This window comes from Canis lupus, chromosome 32, assembly GCF_003254725.2.
Source record: "Canis lupus dingo isolate Sandy chromosome 32, ASM325472v2, whole genome shotgun sequence".
In the NCBI taxonomy this organism is placed as follows: domain Eukaryota; kingdom Metazoa; phylum Chordata; class Mammalia; order Carnivora; family Canidae; genus Canis; species Canis lupus.
The window spans coordinates 12,684,901-12,708,591 of record NC_064274.1 but is presented as its reverse complement, the minus strand read 5'-3'; the positions used below and the strand labels follow the sequence as shown (position 1 = coordinate 12,708,591).

Here is a 23,691-nt window from a genome sequence, read left to right as displayed (position 1 = left end):
CACCATTCCTCAGCTGCTCCACCTCCCATTCACCACGGAGAAGGAAAACAGGTCTTTTGGGAATTTGGTAGGAGAAACTTCATGGATAGCTGGCTCCTACATCTTTTCTTACCTTAGAGAGTGGGGATTCTTCTATGCTTCTCTGGGAATTCATTCTGCTTCTGTTGGGGGAGATTGGCTATGGTCCAGTACTGCTTTGTGGAAACATGTCTAATTTGGAGATGCAGTAGTAGACCAGTGACTTGCTTACAGACATGAACATATTCTTTCAGTAGTCCTTTTAGCAATATGGCAATATTTTGTCCTTTGCTGAAACTTAGTTTATCAACTTGTTTAGACCTAGACCAGACAGGGGACCTATTTATTGGTGCCTCAAAGATACCAGCACATTTCAGCACAAGGTAGTTGTGCCCGATATTATAAGCAAAAGCACTCTTTCTCTCACTGCCAGAAAATAGCAATGTATTCATTCGTTCAATTACTTAACAAATATCTATTGGACATCTATAATGTGCTAGGCCCTGAGAATAAATCAGTGAACATAACAGCCAAAATCCCTATTGTCATGGGGCACCTGGGTGGCTCAGTGTTTTAGTGTCTGCCTTTGGCTCGGGTGGTGATCCCAAGGTCCTGTGATCGAGTCCCACATCAGGCTCCCCAATGAATAATTAAAACCTTAAAAAAAATCCCTATTGACCTTGCAGATGCCCCCTTGCTGTCCAGCCATGGTCAACTCCACCGTGTTCTTTGACATCGCAGTGGACGGCGAGCCCTTGGGCCGCGTCTCCTTCCAGCCGTTTGCAGACAAAGTTCCAAAGACAGCAGAGAACTTTCGTGCTCTGAGTACTGGGGAGAAAGGATTTGGTTACAAAGATTCCTTCTTTCACAGGATTATTCTGGGATTTATGTGCCAGGGTGGGGACTTCACGCGCCACAATAGCACTGGAGGCAAGTCCATCTACGGGGAGAAGTTTGATGATAACTTCATCCTAAAGCACCCGGGCCTGGCATCTTGCCCATGGCCAACGCTGGACCCAACACAAACAGCTCCCGGTTTTTCATCTGCACCGCCAAGACTGAGTGGTTGGATGCCAAGCATGTGGTCTTTGGCAAGGTCAAGGAGGGCATGAACGTCGTGGAAGCCATGGAGCGCTTCGGGTCCAGGAACGGCAAGACGAGCAAGAAGATCACCATTGCTGACTGTGGACAGATCTGATGAATCTAACTCGTTTTTTATCTGAACTTCCAGACTATTCCTTTAGCTCAGGAGAGCACCCCTCCACCCCCACCTGCTTGAAATAGCCCAGAGTCTCCGCACTCTCGCTGCGGTTCTGCGGGCTCCGTGGTTCCTTCCCCCAGGTCTAGCTGGATTGTAGAGTTCAGTTTATGATGATGAAATAAAACCGAAACAATAATTAATAATAATAATTAAAAAATAGTAATAAATAATCCCTATTGTCATGAAGTTTACATCCTAGTGGAGGAGGTAGGGAGAAATAAAAATAATAAGTAAATGCTACTGGGGAAAAAAAAGATTAAAGGGACTGGGAGTGTCTAGTGGGAGTGTGGGTAAGATAGGGAAATAAAGAGCAGCCTCTTTGAGAACATAACATCTGAAACATTCTCACAAAGAGTCAAAAAAAAGTGAGAGTAACTCATGGAGATATGTGGGGGAAGAGGAAATAGCTCAAGGCAGAAAGAGTGAGGAGGCCGGTGGAGCTGGAGAAGAATTGGAGGGAAGGACAGGGAGTTCATGGGATAAGGGTCAAAGAGGTGATGGAGAAAGGGCATCAGGTCATATAGAGCAGTAGAGGCTGGAGTAAGGGAGCTTTCATACAGAGCAACGTGGGCTGCCATTTCTGGATTTCAGCAGAGGAGTGACCTTATCTGACTTACATCTCAGAGGACTGCTCTTGTGGCTGTGTTGATAATGAATCCGGTGTGCGTGCTGCAGAGGGAGCAGTACAGAAGCAGGGAAACTAGTTAGGACATTATGGCAACAGTCTAAGTGAGAGGCAACTGTCCTTTGTAAAGGGGAAAGAAGTGGTAACAAGATGTCAGAGTCTGGATATATTTTTCAGGTTGAGCCTAGCAGAATTCCTGATGCGTTGGCAATTGGTCATGACAGCCTGTGCTATTAACTGGTTTCCAGGGTAACTGCCTTTTAGGAAATACTGAATAAGCCTAATAAAGTCCATCAGTGACCTCTGCCTCTGTGGGGACTATATTTCAATAATTCGAAATGGAGCTTTGGCAGTTCAAGTTACTCCCAATGTTAGCAGGAAGTGAAGTCTGGTCCAGAAGGACTCATCTCAACTTATAGCTTTGTAGAGAAATTAAATTAAAATCCTTGCTCTCCAGTTTCAATAAATGCTTTTTAGATTATGTCATGTGTATATATAAAACATATAGTTTTAATAAGAAAATGTATCGATAAGTCAATATCCAGCCTCATATCCAGAGTAACTGCTAAAAGAAGAGCTCCCACACTTGGAATCCACTAAAAGGAGACAATGCCTCTGATATTTTATGAAACTCTGCTTAATTTTGATTTTTATATGTTGTTCAATATACCAGGAAAATGCATCATTCCCCTCTTTTTTTTTAATAGCCTTTGACATAAAAAGCAAAACGAGGATCCAGACACTAAATGAGAACATATTAGTGGCATGTGAGTGGCTCAGATGGTTAAGCATCTGCCTTTGGCTCAAGTCATGATCACGGGGTTCTGGGATCGAGTCCCATGTCAAGCTCCAGGCTCAGTGGGGAATCTGCTTCTCTTTTCTCTTCCTCTCTCCCTGCTCATATACTCTCTCCTCTCTCTCTGTATCCCTCTGTCTCAAATGAATAAATAAAATCTTAAAAAGTAAAATAAAGATAAATAAATAAGAACATATTTAAAAATCATTTTTTTAAAAAATTATAGGCTGTTTAAGTCAAACATGACTTGGTAAATTGAACCACAAACAACATCCCAACAAGACTATGAAATAAAACTTCCGTGGACCTTTCTTGAAAGACTATCAACTTACTCATACTCTGCTATCTAAGGTAAAGTCGTAAAAAAGTCAATTTACCAAGGTAAGTAATAAAATATTTGACTGGGCTTCTATATTTTTCTTAATTATTACTCAGATGTAACAAGGTAACAAAGCAAAAAGCAGCATTGTCTTCACAGCAATATCATGGACTTTTGTTGAAAACAAAATGAAAATGCCGATTTTACCCATTTGTATAAACTTATCATAGAACATGAAAAATAAGCTAAAGTCACAATGTGTACAAATACTGTGATCTCTCCTCCCATGGACACTGCCACCTGTGCCAACTCAACATGTCATTTCCTTTTATCTGCTACCAATCTGTGTTTGAAGAAATATACAAGCATCAAGGCATAAAGAACCTTTACTCTTTCCTCCAGAGGCAAAGATAACAGTGGATGTCAGCATCTTCCTAGTCAAACAGGAAGAATGTCAAGGACCCACTTTTACAACAATCTGGGGATTTTTTCATTCAGAGATTCTATTGTTTTTTCCACTGCCATCTGTAACAAAACAGGGAAATGAGGTTTTAAAAAATCAATGTTAAATGTAAACAAGTCATTTGTGCTCCACTTGGCTCCATAGTGTTTTATGTTTACTTTGTAGATGTAACCTTTCCAGGCATTGGCCAATTTCAGTGTGATAAATAAAATTATCTTTAAAATTGGAGTATGACGTCACCACAAACATGGTATGATGGAAACAAAGATAGAGTCAGTGTCCAACTGTCCAAAATGACAGGAAAATGGATAATTGAATGGTCACATTAGGTAAGAATTACTGTACACAAATTACTAATTTTCCAAGAAATAGAGTAAAAATAGAATATATTTAAACTATCATAGTACAAGTGAATCCAGTTGCTTCACAAAAATAACTATGCCATGCTAATAATCACAAATATTAGGTTAGGCTGTTAGATTCTGGGTTGAATCACTGTTTTCTATTTAACCTGAAAGTTGTTAATTCCAACAAATTCTCGCCATATGATTACATTGTTATTATTTGTCTTTCTCATAAGAGATATACAAATGTACATTTTTACAATCCCTTTAATTTGAACTTTTAAAATATTTTTCTTCAGAGAAAGGGGGAGGAAGGACAGACAACCTCTATAATGATAAGCCTCATACAGGAATAATAGAGAAAAAGGCAATTCTTTTCATATTACTTGTAATTACTAATCATATAATTACTAATCAAATAAAAATAATGGTTTAAAATATTTACAAATTCTGGTTGAAGTTGCAAAAAATAGTTTAAGTTGTATATCCTTGTCCTACATTTGTCTTTGTATTGTAACAAGAATAAGCTTTCTAATCAGAAAGATTGAATTTGGAGCATAATAAATCTAAATACAAAATATACTGGAAATATTTTATCCTACTTGTGGATATTGATATCAAATCCAAAGCTCAATCTTTCCTTTCTTTGGTGCATATTAAAGTTTTAAGCTCTGTATTCAATATGGTATGGTGTTTTAATAAGACCCAAAAGCTCCCTGCTCATCTGGGATTTTACCAGTCTCCTAAACCGCAAGAACATCCTCAGTTTTTTCTCATTCTTGAAGGGTCTATAGCTGTTTTGGGGACAACAAAACCCAGCTAGCTCTAGCAGGAAGAAAAGACTGAGAAGTTTCTGGCACCTGAAACATCCCTGCCCAGTAGGCACCACAGGCATGAACATGGGGAAGCTTCAGTGTGTGTCTGAAGTAGACAGCATATCTCCTCAGTTTCAGATTCCTTCTGACCCTCTTTCCCAGCAACCACCGTCTTCTGACTGCTGTGCTGCTACAGCTAAACCTATGTCTTTCAGGGGCTCACCTTCCTATATACTGAGTTACCTTGCCTGAAAGTGTCTGGTAGGTAGGTCCCCCGTCACCCACATCACCAGGTCTACCTGTAGCTGGTAACTGATTCCTAGGAAGATACATAAGCACAGTTCCTTTGCCTCTAGACAATATCTAAAATGTACTCCCCATGGGATCAGATTGTGTCTGGAGCTACACCTGAAGTCATACTACTGCTTGGCTTCTTTCCCTCTTTCCTTTCACTTGCTTCTCCAGGGAGCGCTCCTTTATAAATCACTTGCACCTGTTCTTTAACTAACATTGTACCTCAGAGACAGCTTGATCTACAACAGATGCAAAGCTCAGTGTCCAAGAATCACAACCACAGTATCTCAGTTTAGGCAAATAGGTGTCCAAGATAGAAAGCAGATGCAGAAATAGGAGATTTGGGCCAGGTGCCATTCGGAATGCAGATCTGGAACTGAAAGGCAGCATCAGAGAATTCTAATGGTCACTATCAAAAAGGATTGCTATTCAAGGGCAGAACTCAATTCTGGGGAAAGATGGGACTTTGGCAAGTTATAAGAATAGAGATATGGGAAGAGGAACCAATATAGAGGTCTAGTTACAAAAAGTGTGGCAAACTTTTAAATTCTTTCATGCCATTTTTGTACTTTCACCTGGAATATCTGCTCCCAATCTCCCCATATCACTTTCTGTTTAATCTAAAAGCACAGTTCCAGTGTCTCCCCCTATATTAAGCTTTCCCAGTGCCCTCAACACAGGCATAATCACTCTTTCCTTTCTGCCACCTCTATAATGGATACATAACTCTATTATTGTAATTATCACCCAATCTTATTTTTAACATTTCACCTTTTCTCTCTTTATAGACTGTGACAAGGCAGGGTATGTCTTTTTTATAATTTTATCCCTAAAATCTGTTATGATGTTAAAAGCACCTATCATGAGTTGACAGGAACAGATCCTGGAACAGTACAGAATCCCAATTACCTGACAAGGGTAAAGATCAAAAGAAGATTAGAGCTGCTCAAATAGATCCCCATCAAAGCTAAGCTGGCAAATAGGATCAAGACTAGTAGTTGAGGACTAAGAAGCACACCAATAAGATGGAAGAAGGTGGTAACTCTCATGGAGCAAAGAACCAGACAGGGTTGGAAAAGCATTTATTTCTAGGTTCTTTTCATAGCCCCCAATTGAGGAAATATATAAATATCTGGTTTTGTTCTTCTACACAAGAAAGATCAGATATATATGTGTAAATATGTATATGAATTTTACATATGATACTGTACATAATTTTATGATACTATATACTATTAGGATCCAACCAAGTAAATAGTTATCTTTTTTCCTTTGCTTTCTGCAACTTGGTGTTACTATGTTTGTTTGATGGTTAAAGAAATAAAGTTTATTTATTTATTTTTTTTATGTTTTTTTTTTAATTTTTTTTATTTATGATAGTCACACAGAGAGAGAGAGGCAGAGACATAGGCAGAGGGAGAAGCAGGCTCCATGCACCGGTAGCCCGACATGGGATTCGATCCCGGGTCTCCAGGATCGCGCCCTGGGCCAAAGGCAGGCGCCAAACCGCTGCGCCACCCAGGGATCCCCAAGAAATAAAGTTTAAATCCTATTGGCTACCCAGTTCCACTGAAGAATTTATTAAAGAAATAAATTATAATTACCAATTTAAATAATCATTACAAATTATTTGTACATTCTCTTTCGGACATTTTTTCCCCATAACTTTAGGAAATAGATTGTTGTTTGTATTAAGAATCCTATATGTGTTTTGGTATCTTGATTCATAAGATTATAACCAGTTTATTACAACCAGATTGTTGTTTGTATTAAGAATCCTATATGTGTTTTGGTATCTTGATTCATAAGATTATAACCAGTTTATTATAACTAAGAAAGTAGGCCCCATTGAATTGCACTTAGTCTACATCCTGGTTCAACAAGTGTGAAAACAAAAATGATTATAGTTGCCTCAGATTTTTGTCTTACAAACTCACTACATTTAGAAAGGATGGTATGATAAGACCTTAACTGTTAATTTTGTGGTATAATTGTCCATTCAAAAGATAGACCATGATACAGACTTAGTTTCTTCTCACTGTCATGATTTCCATTCTTAGCATTGTAACTTCTCAATGTTAAAAGGTATAGTACAAACAAGTAATATATAATACATGGACTCTCAGCCCCATGACTCCAAAATGATTATCTTGGAGTACTTGAAGTTTGAAATGCATTCTGAAAGAACAACTATATCCAATCTGTGCTTTAACCATTTGCCCATATTTCTCCCAGCCAAAAGGGAGAATCTTATTTCATCCTGAATAGATTCCACCTTTTCTTTCATATTTGGAAAGTGCTAATGAATTGGAATATTCCAATGGTGTTACCTTTGGCTTACCTCTAACAGTCAAACTATGTCCAAATTTGTTGGTCCTTCTCTTCTCAAGGTCCTGGTATTTGGTCTTCTTCTCCTCTATCATAATGGACGTGCTACTACAGTGTTTCATTGTCTTTCTTTGGAGTTATTTCCATAGCTTTCTTAGCATATTTCTTGTTGACAATGTACTCTTGATACAGCCACCAAACTTAACTTCCTAAAATACGAGTTTTATCATGTTATATTCACTGAAAAACTTCCAGTGCTTCTCCATTGCTTTTTTGTCAGAATAAGTATGGTGCCACCTTTCTTAGTAGTTCAAATTATTGCTTTCCCTGAATGCTGCCCTCATAGGAGACCACTTGCCCAGTCTCTAAGACAGCAAACATTTCTAACCCTCTTCAGCTTTATTGACTCCCACAACTCTCTACCAATCATATTCCTATTCATCCCTCAGTGCCCTTTTCAAATGCCATCTTCTGCATTAAATACTTCCCTTTGAGTTTTCTAATCAGAATTCATTACACATTTCATGGGCATCCTAAATCATAATAATCTCAAATGTCAGGACAGTATCTTATTCAATCCTGTCTTGATTATCCAATACTTTAGACAATCTGGCTATTAAACATTTTGGTTAATATTTCTTTGAGTTAAAGAGTGTTCTAAGTCTTCATCTTGGTAAATTATAAGATCCAACTGAGAGTTTCCAGTCTCATCTTCTTTAAATATAGACTTCAGACTACTATTAGAATGACTTATCTAAGATTTACATTACTTTATCATTCCAGTTATTCAAATGTTTTAACAACCCTCTGTCATTCATTCAAGTCATCCAACAAATAATCCTGGAGGATCTAGTATATGATAGGGCACTGGGAATAAAGGAGTAAACCAAATGGACATCATCCCTGTCTTCATAGAGATTACAGTCTAGTGCAAGGTCCAATTAAAACATACACACTTATACACACAAAGTACAAATTAGCCTAAGTACTTGGAAGCAAGTACAAGAGTTAAAAGAGAGAACAAAAAAGAAAAGATCTAAACTTGCCATATTTATTTTTTTAATATTAAGTGTCTGTAAAATCACCAGTTACTGCCAAAACTATTACAAGCATATTGAATGAAACAGAATTTATCCTGTTTGGCTGTTACACAGCAACAAACAAATGTGGGTAAAACTGTCAAGTGGCCTATTTGTCTTACTCAATTTCTCTTTTTAGTCCATCAGAGGTAAAAAAAAATTTAGCACTGCTCTTATGGGTGTAAGATTTTCTATGCTTCGTGTAAATTTCTAATTTTAAATATATGTGGAAAGTGAAAAAAAGGTAAAACAGATAAATGACAAGAGAAGATCAAGAATAATAAAAATGAGTCAGGAAAAATATAAGCAAACTATAAAGAAAAGAATAAAATTAGAGTAGACATACAGGAAAGTTTCTTCTGCTTATCGCCACACATATTAAAATCCTTACTCAGGAGTTAGAATTCTTTCATGTTCCCCTGCCAATGCTGAAGAAATAAATCGAATTTCATGTTACAAAATTGTTATAACAGAGGTGATTTTTTATCATTTGGGTTTTTTAGTTTGTTGGTTGCTTTTTGTTTTGTTTTGTTTTGCTTTTTGGTTTCTTGGTTTTTTTGGTTATAGATGCCATAACCATGTCTTCAAGTTTGTTTTTCTTTAAAGATCAGATAAGGCAGCCCAGGTGGCTTAGCGGTTTAGTGCCGCCTTCGCCCAGGGCTTGATCCTGGGGCCCTGGATGGAGTCCCACGTCGGGCTCTCTGCATGGAGCCTGCTTCTCTCTCTGCCTTATGTCTCTGCCTCTCTCTCTGTGTCTCTCATGAATAAATAATAAAATCTTTTTTAAAAAATTAAAGATCAGATAAATATTTAAGTGTTCTACCAAAATTTTCTGTGAACCATATAGTCACTAATGAAAATATTCAAGTCCACTGTATAGTATGAAAAAAAGTCATAGACTACATACATAAACAAATGGGTGTATCTGTGTTCCAATAAAACTTTATTTGCAAAATTAGTCATCTAACCTGTGGTTGTAATTGACCACTCCTATCTTAGAGTAAAATGTGCTGCTGAATACACACACACACATACACACACACTTCTATGCAAAAGGCTACATGTATATTTGGGTTACATATAATGTAACTTTTATATGAATAAGGGTATATATTACTGTAGGGTTTAGTCTGTTAAATTATGCATAAAATATGATACATATTTTAATTATATTGTATTCTTCATCTTTCCCTTTTTCTGAGACATTATCTGATTCATAGAGATACACTAATCTTTGTTTATGATCCCCAAATTTTCATAGTCTATGATTTTTAAATTATTTTTTGCAATAATATGGTCTCAATACAAAGAGTAAGTTTGATATATTTGTGTGCGCATGTATATTATTCAAACTAATCACTTCCTCCCACTATAACTCTATAACTTCAACTAGTTAATATTATTTTGTAGAAACACTTCCAGCCACTTAATCCTTTAAATTTATTGTCTCCTCATCATTGGGAATTATGCCCAAAAGATAGACCAAGAGCAATCTTTTCCTGGGGTAGAAATGTACTGTTGAGTGGTTATTGATGTCACCTTTCTGAGAAACAATGCAGACATTTCCAGGAGAGTTACTTTAATAGGAATTGTGTTTAATGCCTTCTTTTTAAAAATATTTTATTTATTTATTCATGAGAGACACGGAGAGAGAGGCAGAGACATAGAGGCTAGAAGCAGGCTCCCACAGGGAGCCCAACACAGGACTCCATCCCTGAACCGACCTGGGTCACGCCCATGAGCAGAAGGCAGATGCTCAACTGCTGAGCCACCCAGGCATCCCTATGCCTTTTTTCCAGATAGAAAACTTTAAGAGAAAATATGCATCTAATAGTCTGAAAAAGGGTAACGTCTGACCCATTGTCTTAGGCTTTATCAGTTTTCCCAATTAGTCACAACTCAGTAGATGATCACCTCACATTCTTTATCCTCAGCTCAGTATGTAGTGTCCATGGGTTAGTTACACTTCCGCTGGTTTACTGGGCAAGACTAGAAGCTAAACAAAGAAACCTTAATGGTAAGAAAGATGACTGGATATTTATAGAATGAAAGCCAAAATTGTGCTCTGCAGAAAAAAAGAAAGGGAGTTCTGTTTTCCCATTTTCAGAAACAGGCACAAAGCCAAATTAATTTCTTCTAAAATTGAAGTTTGTGTTACATGGTCATTAAGTCTGAACTCGCAGAAATGAAGTTGACAGCTAAATTATAGGCAAAAGTCACTGTTAAGTACTGATCTCATAGCCTTTACTGACCAGTCTATGTAGGAGGCTATTTCTGTGTTTGATGTGTTAATCTGATCCTGCCGGTTCTACCCAGGTGGAACTCCAGATGAAGACTGAGAAATCAATGGAGGAATTGTACACACACAGGAAAGTAGGAAAGCAGGGTGGGGCTCAGGGCCCCTGGAAAGACAGCAGGTTTGAATTGGGCCTTTGATATTACATCAATTAAGCCTGACTAGCATGACAGCCAACAACATTCTTGTCTTGAATTTGTAGATTGAGCTATGTCTCCTCTAACCACAAAATGAAGGAGCACAGGCAGCCTTTTCTTCGGTCATGGCAAATAACTGATTGGTCAAGTTGAATTTTCTCTCTCTCTCTCTCCCTCATTATATATATAATGAATAGCATAGCCTGGTAATCTCTAAATTTAACAATCATACTAAACATATTACTATTATTTCAGTTTTTAAATCTCCTTTCTGCTTGCCTTCTTAGCAAGAATACCAGACTTAGCAATGTCAGCTAAATTTGAATTTTAGATAAATAATGAATATACTCCCTGCAATAGTTGGGACATAGTTGGACTAAGAAATTATTCATTTTTTGTTTGAAATTTAAATTTAACTGGGCATCTTGCATTTTATCTGGCTGCTCTAATTCTTAGTAAAGCATGGAAGATAGAAAGGGGTGAAATTTCATATTGCGATAGATATTATTGGATGGAATAGTTGGCACTAAAATCTTCCATGCTATGGTCAATTATAGATTGAATGAAATCAGTTTATTGTCTCTTACACAGACATGCATAAATGATTCAGAATTATTGGGAAGTCCAGTATGAAATAGTAAAATATTTTAAAGTAAATGATACAATCTAAGGAAAGGAATCTAACAGACTCTAATCAATCGACCAGGAACTCAAAAATATTTACTCAAAGAATTATGCAACAAATTTTCCATTATCATACAGTTGGCATGGCTGTTAATTAATTCCAATTAAGGCTAATAGAGTACTGACTTTATTCCCTTGAAGTAAATGGATAATTGTCATTGAAAGCCCTTTGAGGATTGGACCACAGCATAGAAAGTAAGAAATAATAACAAGTGATTGGACAAAGATCAGAAGAAAAAATTCGTCTTGAAATTAACACAAGATAATACTAATAATAGCTAACATTTTATTGAATGCATTATTGAATGCAATAGTGAATTTGCATTTTATTGAATGCATTATCGAAGCATTGAATATTGCTATTCAATGAATAGCAATAGCATTATTGAATGCTAACTATTGCTCACATATTTTGCCAAGCATTTTATATACATCATCTCTTTTTGTCTTTTAATCCTCACAGTATTCCTATGAGAAAGGTACTCCTACTGTTTCTGTTTCATAGATAAGGGAAATTGGGGCTTAAGACTAATTACAATTCACACAGAGGCAGGAGAGTCCTTAATCCACATTTCACTGATAGCATAAAATTCCATGCTACTAGCCATTAAGTAATATCAAAACCCTTACAAACAAAAGACCAATCTGATGTATATTTGAAAATAGAATAAGTTAGAATAAAATAATAAATAACACAAGGTTGAAAGATTCAGAAATCAAGCATTAAAAAAAAATAAAAAGATAAATTCAGAATCTGTCAGTCTGTTTTCTGAACTATTAGAAATTACCCTGACCATAAGGTATCTTGTGCTACAGAAGGGAAGGATGCTTCCATGCATTTCATAAAGCTCCAAAAGTGAATCAGATACACCCTCCTAGTGAAGACCATTGGTTTGAACAGATGCATCCTATAATAGATACAAGTGATTCATTAGCCCACCATATGTTGGGAATATTAATTGAGACATAGGGTTGAATGTGATAGGGATGGCACTGTTGTCATTAATTACCATTATGAAAATTGGCTTCCAATTTGGGTGGCTACCAAATACTCATTGGGCATGGATATAGCACATGTTAGGAAAACATCCTTTTGCAAAAATAGAACACTTTATTAAAGTTGCTAATGGCTTAGTCAGCCATACATATAAGGAGGAAATAATAAAAGTTTAATTATACTAAAGGATCAAGACAGCAAAGAAATAAATATCTAAATTTAACAGCATACCTTTCATAAAGTGTTCAATTGCTTTTAAATTAAAATTTTAGTGCCTTGTATAATTTTTAGCTCCCAAGATTTAGGAAGTCACAAAATAACACCCTTCCTTTCCATTCCCGGGTTTAAAACCAACTGAGAGAAAGATACAGAGATCATAGAGATAGATACTAAAAATATAGTATATCATTGCTCCAGGGATAAGGTCACTGAAAAAATTGTACCTGATAGACCTGCATCTGTCCACTATGAGATGAAAGAGAAGATTCTTGGAAGGCAAGAAGTAGCTTTTCTGGAGACTGATATATTCATTACATATTAATAATAGGATGTTTGAGATAAATCAGGTAGAGGTTTGTGTATTCTTACTTAAATTTCTGAGTCCCAGTCTTCCCTAAGTAAGTTGACTATTAAATGCCAGACTTATAATTCCAAACTAACTTAGGTGATGGAGGAGGATGGATGGTTGGAGGTGAAGGTAATTGTAAAACATACTTCTAAATATGTTTTATAAAAAATAAATATAAATATAAAACATAATTTTAAAACAACTGTTCTACCTCCATTGTATAGTAGTTCATGAATCTGCTTTCTGCTATTTTATAGTAGATTAATAATTAATAAGACTTTTTAATGAATCCAAGTGGCATTGATTAAATCTTGAAAATACTTTCCAAATGAAAAAAATCAGCTTATTCATTATTATTGTTTTGTGTTCCAATTATCTATTACTGTATAAAACCCCCAAAAATTAGCAACTTAAAATGACTTATTTTGTTCCTAAATAAGCAATTTGGGCAAGTCTCGGTGGTGTCATCTTGACTCTACTCTACTCAGCTTCAACCAGAATGGCTCCAAGGCTGGGATCAAAAGTCATCTAAAAATTTGGTCACTCTTATGTTTGTCAGTCAGTGCAGGCTGTTGACTGAAACCTTAGCTGGAACTGTCTACTAGAACATCTTTTTTTTTTCTTTTTTTTCAAATTTTTATTTAAATTCTACTTAGCTAACATATAGTACAATATTGGTTTCAGGAGTAGAATTCAGTGATTCGTACCAGAGCATCTACAAATGGCCTTTCCATGTGGCCTGAGCTTCCTCCCAACATGGTGGCTAGATTCTTTGGGCAAGTATCCTGAGAGAAAGACAGAGCCAGGGAGAAGCTGTATCACTTTTTATGACTGAGCCTCTGAAGCCTCACTTCTACCACATTGCATCCATTGGGGCAGTTACAAAGATCCACTCAAGCCAAGTCCCAGGGAGAAGAGAAGTAGACACACTGAGTCTCTTGTGCCACATTCTCTTCACCTGGGTAGTCACAGAGGGCTGTCAAGTTTCAAAGGGAAGGGAAACAGACCACTTCTTGATGGGATAATGGCAAACTGCTAGAACATCTGGTCCTGGGCATATTGCTTTGGCAATTTTTGGAAAAGTTTGCCACATTTAGCAAACTTCTTTTCAAAAATCATGAAGTATGAAAAGTAAGATTTGATTTCATTTAGTTACAGAGAAAAGAAAATCTAAAGGCTTTTTCAAGGGGAAACAAAGAAATATGAATGGTTACCCTTCTGCAAACCACAGATTTCCTGAGGTTTTGTGTCAGTGGGGATTTTATTCTAGCAGTCAAAGGTATAGTTTGACCCTAGAACTTTATGAGCGCATCTCAGAGCAGTAGCTGAGGATATAAGTAAAATGCTCATCTGCTTGAGGCTTATTTTAGAAATAAGTCACAGATGAATCACTAAATAGCTTATGGTTATGTTTTTATTGATTTATGACTCACCATGTGCTCCTATCTTTCAGGCAAAAATAATGTCTTTCCATGTAGGTGATTTGCTCTATTAGACCTCATGGGGGAAAAAGAGTTCTTTGCTTTATGTTTTACTCTGACAAGGTAATGGCTCTTGTCCTGCTCTTGAGAAGTGACTAAGATGCTCAGTAGGGGAAACGCATGAACTTTTCAAGCTATATAAATTCCATTTATAAAATTACATCTATTCAAGCATTATTATCTGAAAGAGTTAATGCTCCTTTTGAGCAGACAAAATTTATTCCTAAGACCTAGGCCTCACAATATACACAGGCTTCCTCCCACAAAAAAAGGAGATCATAGATCCAGTCTGGGAAATTGTGCTACAGGTCAGGGAAAATGGGTCAGATGACCTCTACAGTGCTTAAGTAGTTTTTGTCCACTGTCAAAAGCACAGGATAACCTCCTCTATTTCATGGATTTGTACTTTTATTCACACCATTTTCTCCCACCTGAGAGAGCTCTACTTCCAGCTCAACCATCATCACCTCCAGGAACCCACCAAAAGCCTCTCTGTGCTTCTCCAACATTCTAATTACTACAAGTCTATCAACATCAACCCAATGTCAGATGTAATTACTCATTTTTAATTCAATATCATATTTTATACATTATATCTCTCTTTTGTATTTTTTGGCACTTTATTCAATATGTTGAGCTCTTTTTTTTTGGTTGGAAGAATATTTTAAAAGGTTAGATTCACAGTTAAGATGCTTTATAATCTGCTGACAAAAGAACTTTTCATTCATAATACTTTCACATGTGATTTTGGCAATGGTTGTAGGTTTTTTTTTATGTCAACAGCATTGTCACAGGGGAATCATAAAATTGTAATACAAAAGAAAATTTGGTAGTTGTCTTGAATTATTCTCTATTTCCTCACCCATTGAAGACATTGTAATTCTTGTTCCTTTGGTATCCAAAATAAGATCTGTCAGATAGAACTGGGATTTCCAATATTAGCTAGCCTCATGTTAGAATCCTCATGGGCACTTTTTAAAAATGCTGCCCCCTAGATCTTATCCCATACCAATTAAATCAGAATCTCTGGGGAAGAATTCAGGTATCAGGGTATTAAGATTTTTTAAAAAGTTTTCTTGCATCATGCAGTGGTCGGCCAAGATGGGGAACCACCAACATGGAGGATATCCAATGATGTTTTTCTCGATGAAGTTTGTCTATTGAGTACTGACTTCCCATTATAGGTCCTTGAAGTATCTGCATTCTACAAAAATGTAAGTACTTTTCTTCTTCCTCAGCTAGCATAAGTAGGAATTTCATATACAAATGCACTTAAAGCCACACAAATGCATTTAAACCCTATACAAATTTTCTACAAAAATTATTTATAAAGTAAAAAAAAAAAAATTAGGTAATAATATAACCCAAAACAGAAGAAACTAAAGATATTCCAGATGTTATCATGGCCAACATGATTTGGCTAATTATAAGACAGAATAATCCAGGCCATAGTTTTTGGATGGTGTTCAGGGGAAATGTTTAAGCCAAATTCCATGTTTGGTATATTTTTCTATAACTCAATATACCATAACCACAACTTAATGTATTGGTGATAACAAACACACTAAGATAAATTGGTAGTTAAAATTAGTTTTGTGGTGCTCCTGCTATACCTATGCGTGTAACACACACACACACACACACACACACACACACACACACACTTTCCTGGAAATCAGACCTGCCCAGATCTGCTCACGTAAAGCTATACAAGAGAGTTTATTACTAAAGCATATGTGTGATATTCTCAACCATATGCTGGCAAGATTTAGAAATACTGGCTTTGGAAATGTACTTCTCCTAGCAAAATATATATATATACATCAGTCGCAAAATAAGTGAATGATAATATATCACATTACAATAATATAATGTCATCAGTAATTTAATACTTCCCCCGCCATCGTCGGGTCTGCCCTGGGCTGATTGGTGGTGAGTGATCCCTGCGGCGTCCGACACAGGGGCCGAGGGAGACCAGCAGGCGGAGGGAGAACATGGTAAGAAGTGGTGCTCACTTTCTCCATTCCCCCAGCGTGATTCAACCAGGCTACAAAGGACAGCCCGAAAACCATTGTTTGCAGCGACTGAGTTTATGTGGGACACTCGGCCAGACCCCTGAACCACAGAGCTCAAGCCAAGATCATTGCTTTACTTTGTATTTACTACTGTGTGAGTCAATTGGTTCCACTTCAGGTCTCTGCTTAAATTCCTGGCATAAGTGGAAGTGTGTTTGGTTTAAAAAAAAAAATTTTTTTTTAGGTGCTCCTTTTCAGACTTTCACATTTATTATAGGGAATAGAAGCATTATTAAATATTACTTTAACACAACTATGCCCAAATATTGTTCTTTCAAGCTTCCATGTCAGTTTGATGAAGAAGTATCTGATATTTTAAAGTGGTTTGTTGTTTGTAACAATGATCATTTACCCTTTTACAACTACTTATTTTTATGACTCCATTATATGAAACGAAAAATGTATTAAGTAAATTGTATGTTGATTCTGATAAAGTGTAGCAGTTCTCATCTGTAACCATAGATTCTACTAGCAAATGTGTCTTAATAAATGAGCTATATTTTGGTAATTGAGCTTATAAGTAAATGCATATGTGAGCTTATGTATTACCACTTATTAACAAAATAAAATTTATAGAAGTATTTCAGATTAATTTTCTCAGGGAGGTGGAAAATAAAAGTGTTTTAAGAGAAAAAAAAACTTGAAAGCCCACTGATGTAAGAGACTGGAATTAAATGTCTATCGAATTTTTCCTTTCCTTCCATTTTCATTATGCAAACTTTACTTCTGATAAGTAACTTTTGTTACTTCATCGTTCATCTAAGCTATTCCAGTAATCCCTTAAATGCTCACCTTGTCTCCAGTATAACCATCAGAATTCCTGTTCCCCATTGCCAATGAGGAATCTTTCTAAAACCTTGATGTGATCATGTCAGTCTACTGATTAAAAATCTTCAGTGTTTCCCCATTGCTTATACATCAGGTCTGAACTCAGGAGGTTATACAAGACCCTTCAAGTCTCCTTTTCTAGACTGCCCCCACCCCCCACCTCGACATCCATCCAGTAACTGCTTCCCGCCTCCCCCCACCCCCTATCGGCTGGCCTTCGTTCCCTAGGACTCCTCTACCACATTACCATGATTGACACAGGCTGTTCCTCTACCTGGAATGTTCTTATCCCTTCTCCTTCCTTCGAAAGAAATGCAAATTCATTCTTCAAAACCCTAATTAACTGCCACTTCCTCTGTGAGGCTTTCCTTGCTCTCCTCTCAAATTCTTTATTTGTATGAGTCTGTTTCTTTTGCTAGACATGAGCTCCTTAGGAGCTGAGACTAGACTATAAATAAGTCAATTTAGCATAGCAACCACAGCAAATTACACAATGCTTAATATACAATAGGTACTTAGTATCCGTTAAAGCATGCCACATCACAATTCTTGAGAGTCTCTACTACCAAGCCCCTGGCTATTTAAAAATCAATTTTCAGTATAAAGTAGGTCTAAATTTCTGTAATGGTACTCAACGCAATTACAAGTCTAATATTACTGGATACTACCTCGGGTTCCCAAGAAACTAGACTCAGTATCCAAGTGAGAAGTAACTGCTTACTACTTTTCAAATACACATGGTTATTACAATGAAAAATCTGTATGGTAAGTAGATCCTGCTAGGAGAGTCAAATTACCAGATTGAGACTCTAAATATTCATTTGGTATCTCAATGAAGTTCTATAGTTGTCTAAACCTATGTGTTCCCAGAAAACCAAACATCCTCCTTAGGAAGATATCTTTTTTTTTTTTTTCCAGATAAATCTCAGGGAGGTTGAGAAAAGCCAATGATGCATATAACAGCTCAAAAATCATGTTTAAGCTACTTGAGATTCCCTCAAGTCTATTATATTGCAAGCAAAATGTTTGTCAGTTGCACATTTTGTAATCAGTAGACCTCAGAACCTTGGATTTGGGGGGTGGGTAGTGGGGCTAGCGGAAGCTATTCTTTGCTTGGTCATATTCTCCTTGAGGTATATTTTCTTAGATTGTCAATTTTTAGAGATTCTAGTTCATAATTAATGAACCCCTAATGAAATAGGCTAATTGGGAAAGATAACAATAATAGCATGTTAATGGTTTACAGCTACATCAACTAATTCAATCAGGATTTCTGTCCTTTCAGGAGGCAGGAATGGGAGTGGCAGAGAAGCTGAAATAGGCATTCCTCGGGATCCATTAGGACTAGGGTTTGACATCAAAATGTCTCCAGTTTGGCTTGACTCTTAAGAGCTATTAGATTTAGATGTTTTTTTCCTGGGATCTGGGCAGCTTTGTAGTTCAGCATGGGAGACTACTGTATAAGGCTCCTGAAAGCATCATTGGCAAGTTTAGAAAATGAAGATGGTGTTTACCATATCTGTCTCAAGATGGAGGAGTAGATATAATAAAAGGAATGCTTCAGAAAGCCCCATGGGATAATTGGTGAAGGAACCCGGTCCTTCTCCCAAAAAAGAGCATGCTGAAATAATACGATTTTAGAGGTAGGGTGGGACAAAAGAGCTTCAGGGTTTCATTTTGGTTCCTGCCTCCCAGGGGACTTATCTGCGCTTTGCTGGAGCAAACTGGGAGCACCACCAGAGGCATCCCTGCCCTGCAGGGCCACATGGCTACGTAGAAGGAAATGGTGCTGAGCCTTCATTGCCTTTACTCTCTTATCTGAAAAGAGCAGAACATTCTGCATAGATATGTTGAGAGGGTTAAGTGAATTACTATGCATAAAATATGTACAACAGAGTCTGGCACAAGTAAGAGTTCAATTAATTACAGTGACTTAAAATATTTTCAAGAATACTATTTCAAACTAGTGCCAAATTAATCTCTAGCCAGGAATGCCCACACGCCCCTATGTTCACCTAGCATTGTCTATGGGATTTTGCCATTGCCACTTCTATTATATTTTACATCTTTTAGACCTGAAGAACAGGGTAACTATAAATAAATTGCATAGACCGCAAATCTAGAAATAAAATTAAATGCATAACTTTTCTTGGAGAAAGTCAGCTAATTATGGTTAGAAACATGACAAAAGGATTTCTTCTTGAGAATACATTCCTCCCCCTCAACTTTTTTTTTTTTTTTTTCTGGAAATCACAGTCCTAAAGGACTTATTGAATTCTGAGGTACCTATTTGAAAATCTCAACTTATTCTTTTAATTCTTCCAGCAGAACCTTTACTATACACATGCCCCTTTATGACAGCAACCTGAGCCTAGCTCCGTAGGGTGGGCAGTAGGCATCTCTCACTTTAGGGATCTGTGTCTTTGGTTTCTCAGTAACTCAGAAGACACACAACACAAATGTATTCTCCATTTAGAGCATTATAACAGCAAAGCCATGGTGACTATAGAGTTATCCAGTGATGTAAATGGAAAAATACAAGAAGGCTCTTTGGAAAGTAAGATAAACCAGTCTTAGCAGTAACTTTGCAAAAGTTGAAAATACATCTACAAAACAAGATTATCTGTTTCTTGCTTTACAAAATGTAGTATATTTTTCTTTCCATTATTTAGAAGGATCATCAAAATCAAGATGAAGTAGATATTTGGGATCTAGTTGGATATTTTATTTAAAAATAAGAATAAAACACTATGGCCTGCTAGGTATTGAGTTATATGCTGAACAGCTTAGGGAACAAAATAGATGTGAACCCTAATTTCATGGAAATTAATTTAAGCCTGCATTTCAGATTTAGTGTGCATAACAACTATCTAGAAAGTTTATTTAAAATGTAAGTTCTCAAAAAAATAAAATAAAATTAAATGTAAGTTCTCAGGACTTGGATTCTGATTTGGGTAATCTGGGGGAAGCTCAGAAATCCATATTTTTCACAGATGATGCTGATGTAGATTATCCATAACCACATGCTGAAAACATTGGAATAGTTAATAATCCAGGCAAACCTTGTAAGAGTTTATTATTAACATTTTCCATAGCAGTGATTTATAATGAAGAGACACAGAAGGTAAATACAAGCCTTCCATATCACATTGCAGGAATAGACAAAGTATATCTGTAAATGGAGGAAAGGATTCTCCTTCCCAGAGACTTTGCATCAGATGCAAGCTGTGTGGTTATATGGGCTCTTCCAGGCACTCGATCTTCCAGCTGTGACCAAGTCTCTCAGGACTCCACAGTATGTGTTCAGCCTCTTTCCCAAGCCCCTCTGCTTCTCATCCAGCTGTGCAGAGAACAAGCCAACTGAGTCAACACGAGCTATATTTACCCCAAGCAAAAGACTGTCACTAGCAGCAGGGGATTCTGACATCTGGTAGCACCAGATGATTAAGAAGGGCATTTGGCAAATCAAAGTAGGTGAAGCTTAGGAAAGACAGCTGCTTTGTGAGATCAGGATTAAACCAAGCTGGTTAGAAGGAGAAGTGTCTCAAATAATAGCAGACTTGCCTGACAGTTTGCAAAACTGCTCCTTCATTCCCCAACAGGTTCATCCTTAACAGATAACTGCACAAAGCAACTTGTATGACTGGATACTATTTTATATAAAATGAGTATCATGTAAAATGGAATATCCCTTCATAGATTATTTTTCTCTGCCTAAATATTAGGAAAAAACATTTCTTAGCAATACTGAGGAATTCTGAATAGCTTGCATCAGTAAGTTTTCTCGTGAGAATTTTGATTTATTTGTCCTGTTGGGGCAGCTACAGAAACAGATACTATGCGCGACAGTGTTGTGATTTTTTTTAGTAAGGCAAGGAAAGTAGCTTCTCAATATTTTTATAAAGACAGGCTGCTCAAGCACATCTTTCTAAATGACCCTTGCAGGAAACATAGAAATCCCTGTATAATTCTCCACCTTAGGTTAATATCTTGATGTCTCTGAGATGCTGATGGTTCCTTCTATATCTGGGAGCTCAAGCAGCACAAAATAGGGATAAGGTCTAGAGTGAAAGATTAGGAAAAAAGAAAGCCTGTGTCAAGAAGACAGACAATTTGCATCACAGAAGTCATTAAGCAGGTTTCTGAAACCCAGCTGGTAGAGTGGAGATTAAAGGAGTGGGAAAGAAAAAAAAAGAAAAGAAAAGAAAAAGAAAAAGGAAAAAAAAAGAAAAAAAAAAAACGGAGTGGGAAATTCAACCCCTGGCGATGGGCAAAGAGGGAAAGGGTAGGAGAGGGAGAAGGGGTGGATAGGGGTTCAGTGTTTCCTGGCATGACCTTAGGCTCTTTGCCATTAGGATTTGCCTATACATCATTCTTGCATTTATTCATTTCATTCTGCTAGCAGATATTTCACTGAAATGCCCACAATGTGCTCTGTCCGGTGCTTGGTACTGGGTATATCAAAGTGAGCAAAACAATGAACTCCCACACCTGCCCTGCTTTGCATACATTCCTCAAGATGAACAGACTGTGCTGGATGATTCACAACTTAGGAGCGTGAGGAAAGTATGACTGTTGCTACAGTCCTTGAAATCTTCTGACTTGTTCACGTAGCTTACCTTTTGTCCTTGTGCTAATTAGCAAGCATCCACTTTTGTCAGTTGCACTAAAATACAGCCAAAAAAAAAAAAAAAGGCAGATTAGAGCCATTAAATAATTATGAAACAATTTAATACAGCTTCAAGTGCTTTAACTAAGGATGTTTAATACCCTCAAAGATAGTTGCAATCTGAGTTTTCCCATTATCCAAATCATCTCCTGACTGTTAGCTGGTAGTGAAGAATATGAAACCTTCTAATGCCATAATGTGGCAATAATGTCGAATTAATACATTATAAAACATTCTGAAGTGTCAGTACTAAATAATTTTTAAATGTATGCTATCCAAGAGTGCTTATTAATTTTAAAGTTTGTCTCATCAGTGATGCTTCTTAACCAATGTAAAGAGTTCAGATATTCTTTCTTCGGTCTTGTTTACTTACTTTCATTACTGCCTTCTAGACTCTCTGTAAGAAATATTCTCAAGGCTATGTCAATAAAAGGGATGGAGAGAGATCCAGAAAGGCATCTATATTTGATCTCCGTGCACATTGTCTAGCTTCCCTACTATCCCGATTCTCAGATATTAATAATAACAATTACTATTTGCTAAGTGACAAAAACTTGTCAGGCATTGTGCTAGATCTTGCACTAGCATTTACTCAAGTAATATATGTTATATACAGCAGTATGTCAAGTAGGCTTAGAGAGGTGGGGTCTACATAGCTAGTGAGCAAAAGTGAGAGATCCAAGTCAGGGGACTAGATTCCTAGATTTATTGCCTCCACTTCACCCCCATCCCACCCTACCAACACCTTATTAAAGTTTCCTACTATTTCTCAAGGACATAAGTAGCTTTTCTAAGTGTCCCAAAACTATAAGGAAAAAAAGATCATGTATTCTCTGTCTACCATGCATAGAAATACACATGGATGTGAGTGATCAGTTTGTTAATTATAGTATTCAAATCTTTATATGTGATAGGATTAAAATATGGCATGTTGGCATATTGAATATTTTAAACTGAAGGAATTGGAGAAAAGAGCAGAAACAAGCAGGAACCTCACCCTAAACTTCTCTCCCAAATCACCCACCCTTCTGCTCTGAAATAGGTCATTAAGCCTTCATATGAGAGATGCCCTCTCTATATTTGGAGGAAAACAATGTCCTTATCTCCAGAAACAAAGGAACCCTGAAAAGTATCCAAACAGGCTTTGCTAAGTTCCACCAATTGATCATACTTGCTCACCTTCCTTAACCTATCATATCCTCTATTACCACCCACTTTCCATCAAACCTCGCATAAAAATACCCAGATCTGTTTCTTTAGGCCTTAGTTTCCTTATGAAGGCTCCTTTGTCACATAAAATTTACATTAAATATATGTGTATACTTTTCTTGTTACTGTTTGTCAGTTTCATTTTCAGACTCAGCCAGGAACCAAAAGAGAGTAGAGAAAAACTTCTTCCTCCCCAAATATGTTTCCTTAATCTTTGGCTAATTGGTCTGTCAAATTCCCTCAGAAGATAAAAATGCTTGTTAAGTTCATTTGATTTAAAAATATAAAACTTTTCAGCGCAGAATTTTTTTCTTCCTGTTGCTTTATGAGTTATTGCTTCTCCTCTACCTGTTCTTTTTCTCTTTTTAAATTGACTATGATTTGCATATTAAGCTCCTGGATCTG

The 23,691-nt window shown here is 36.8% G+C and overlaps 1 pseudogene; it reads left to right on the top strand.

Moving 5' to 3' along the window:
• Window positions 1-723: 723 nt before the first annotated feature.
• On the top strand, window positions 724-1,363 carry LOC112647288 (peptidyl-prolyl cis-trans isomerase A-like; annotated as a pseudogene).
• Window positions 1,364-23,691: the final 22,328 nt, after the last annotated feature.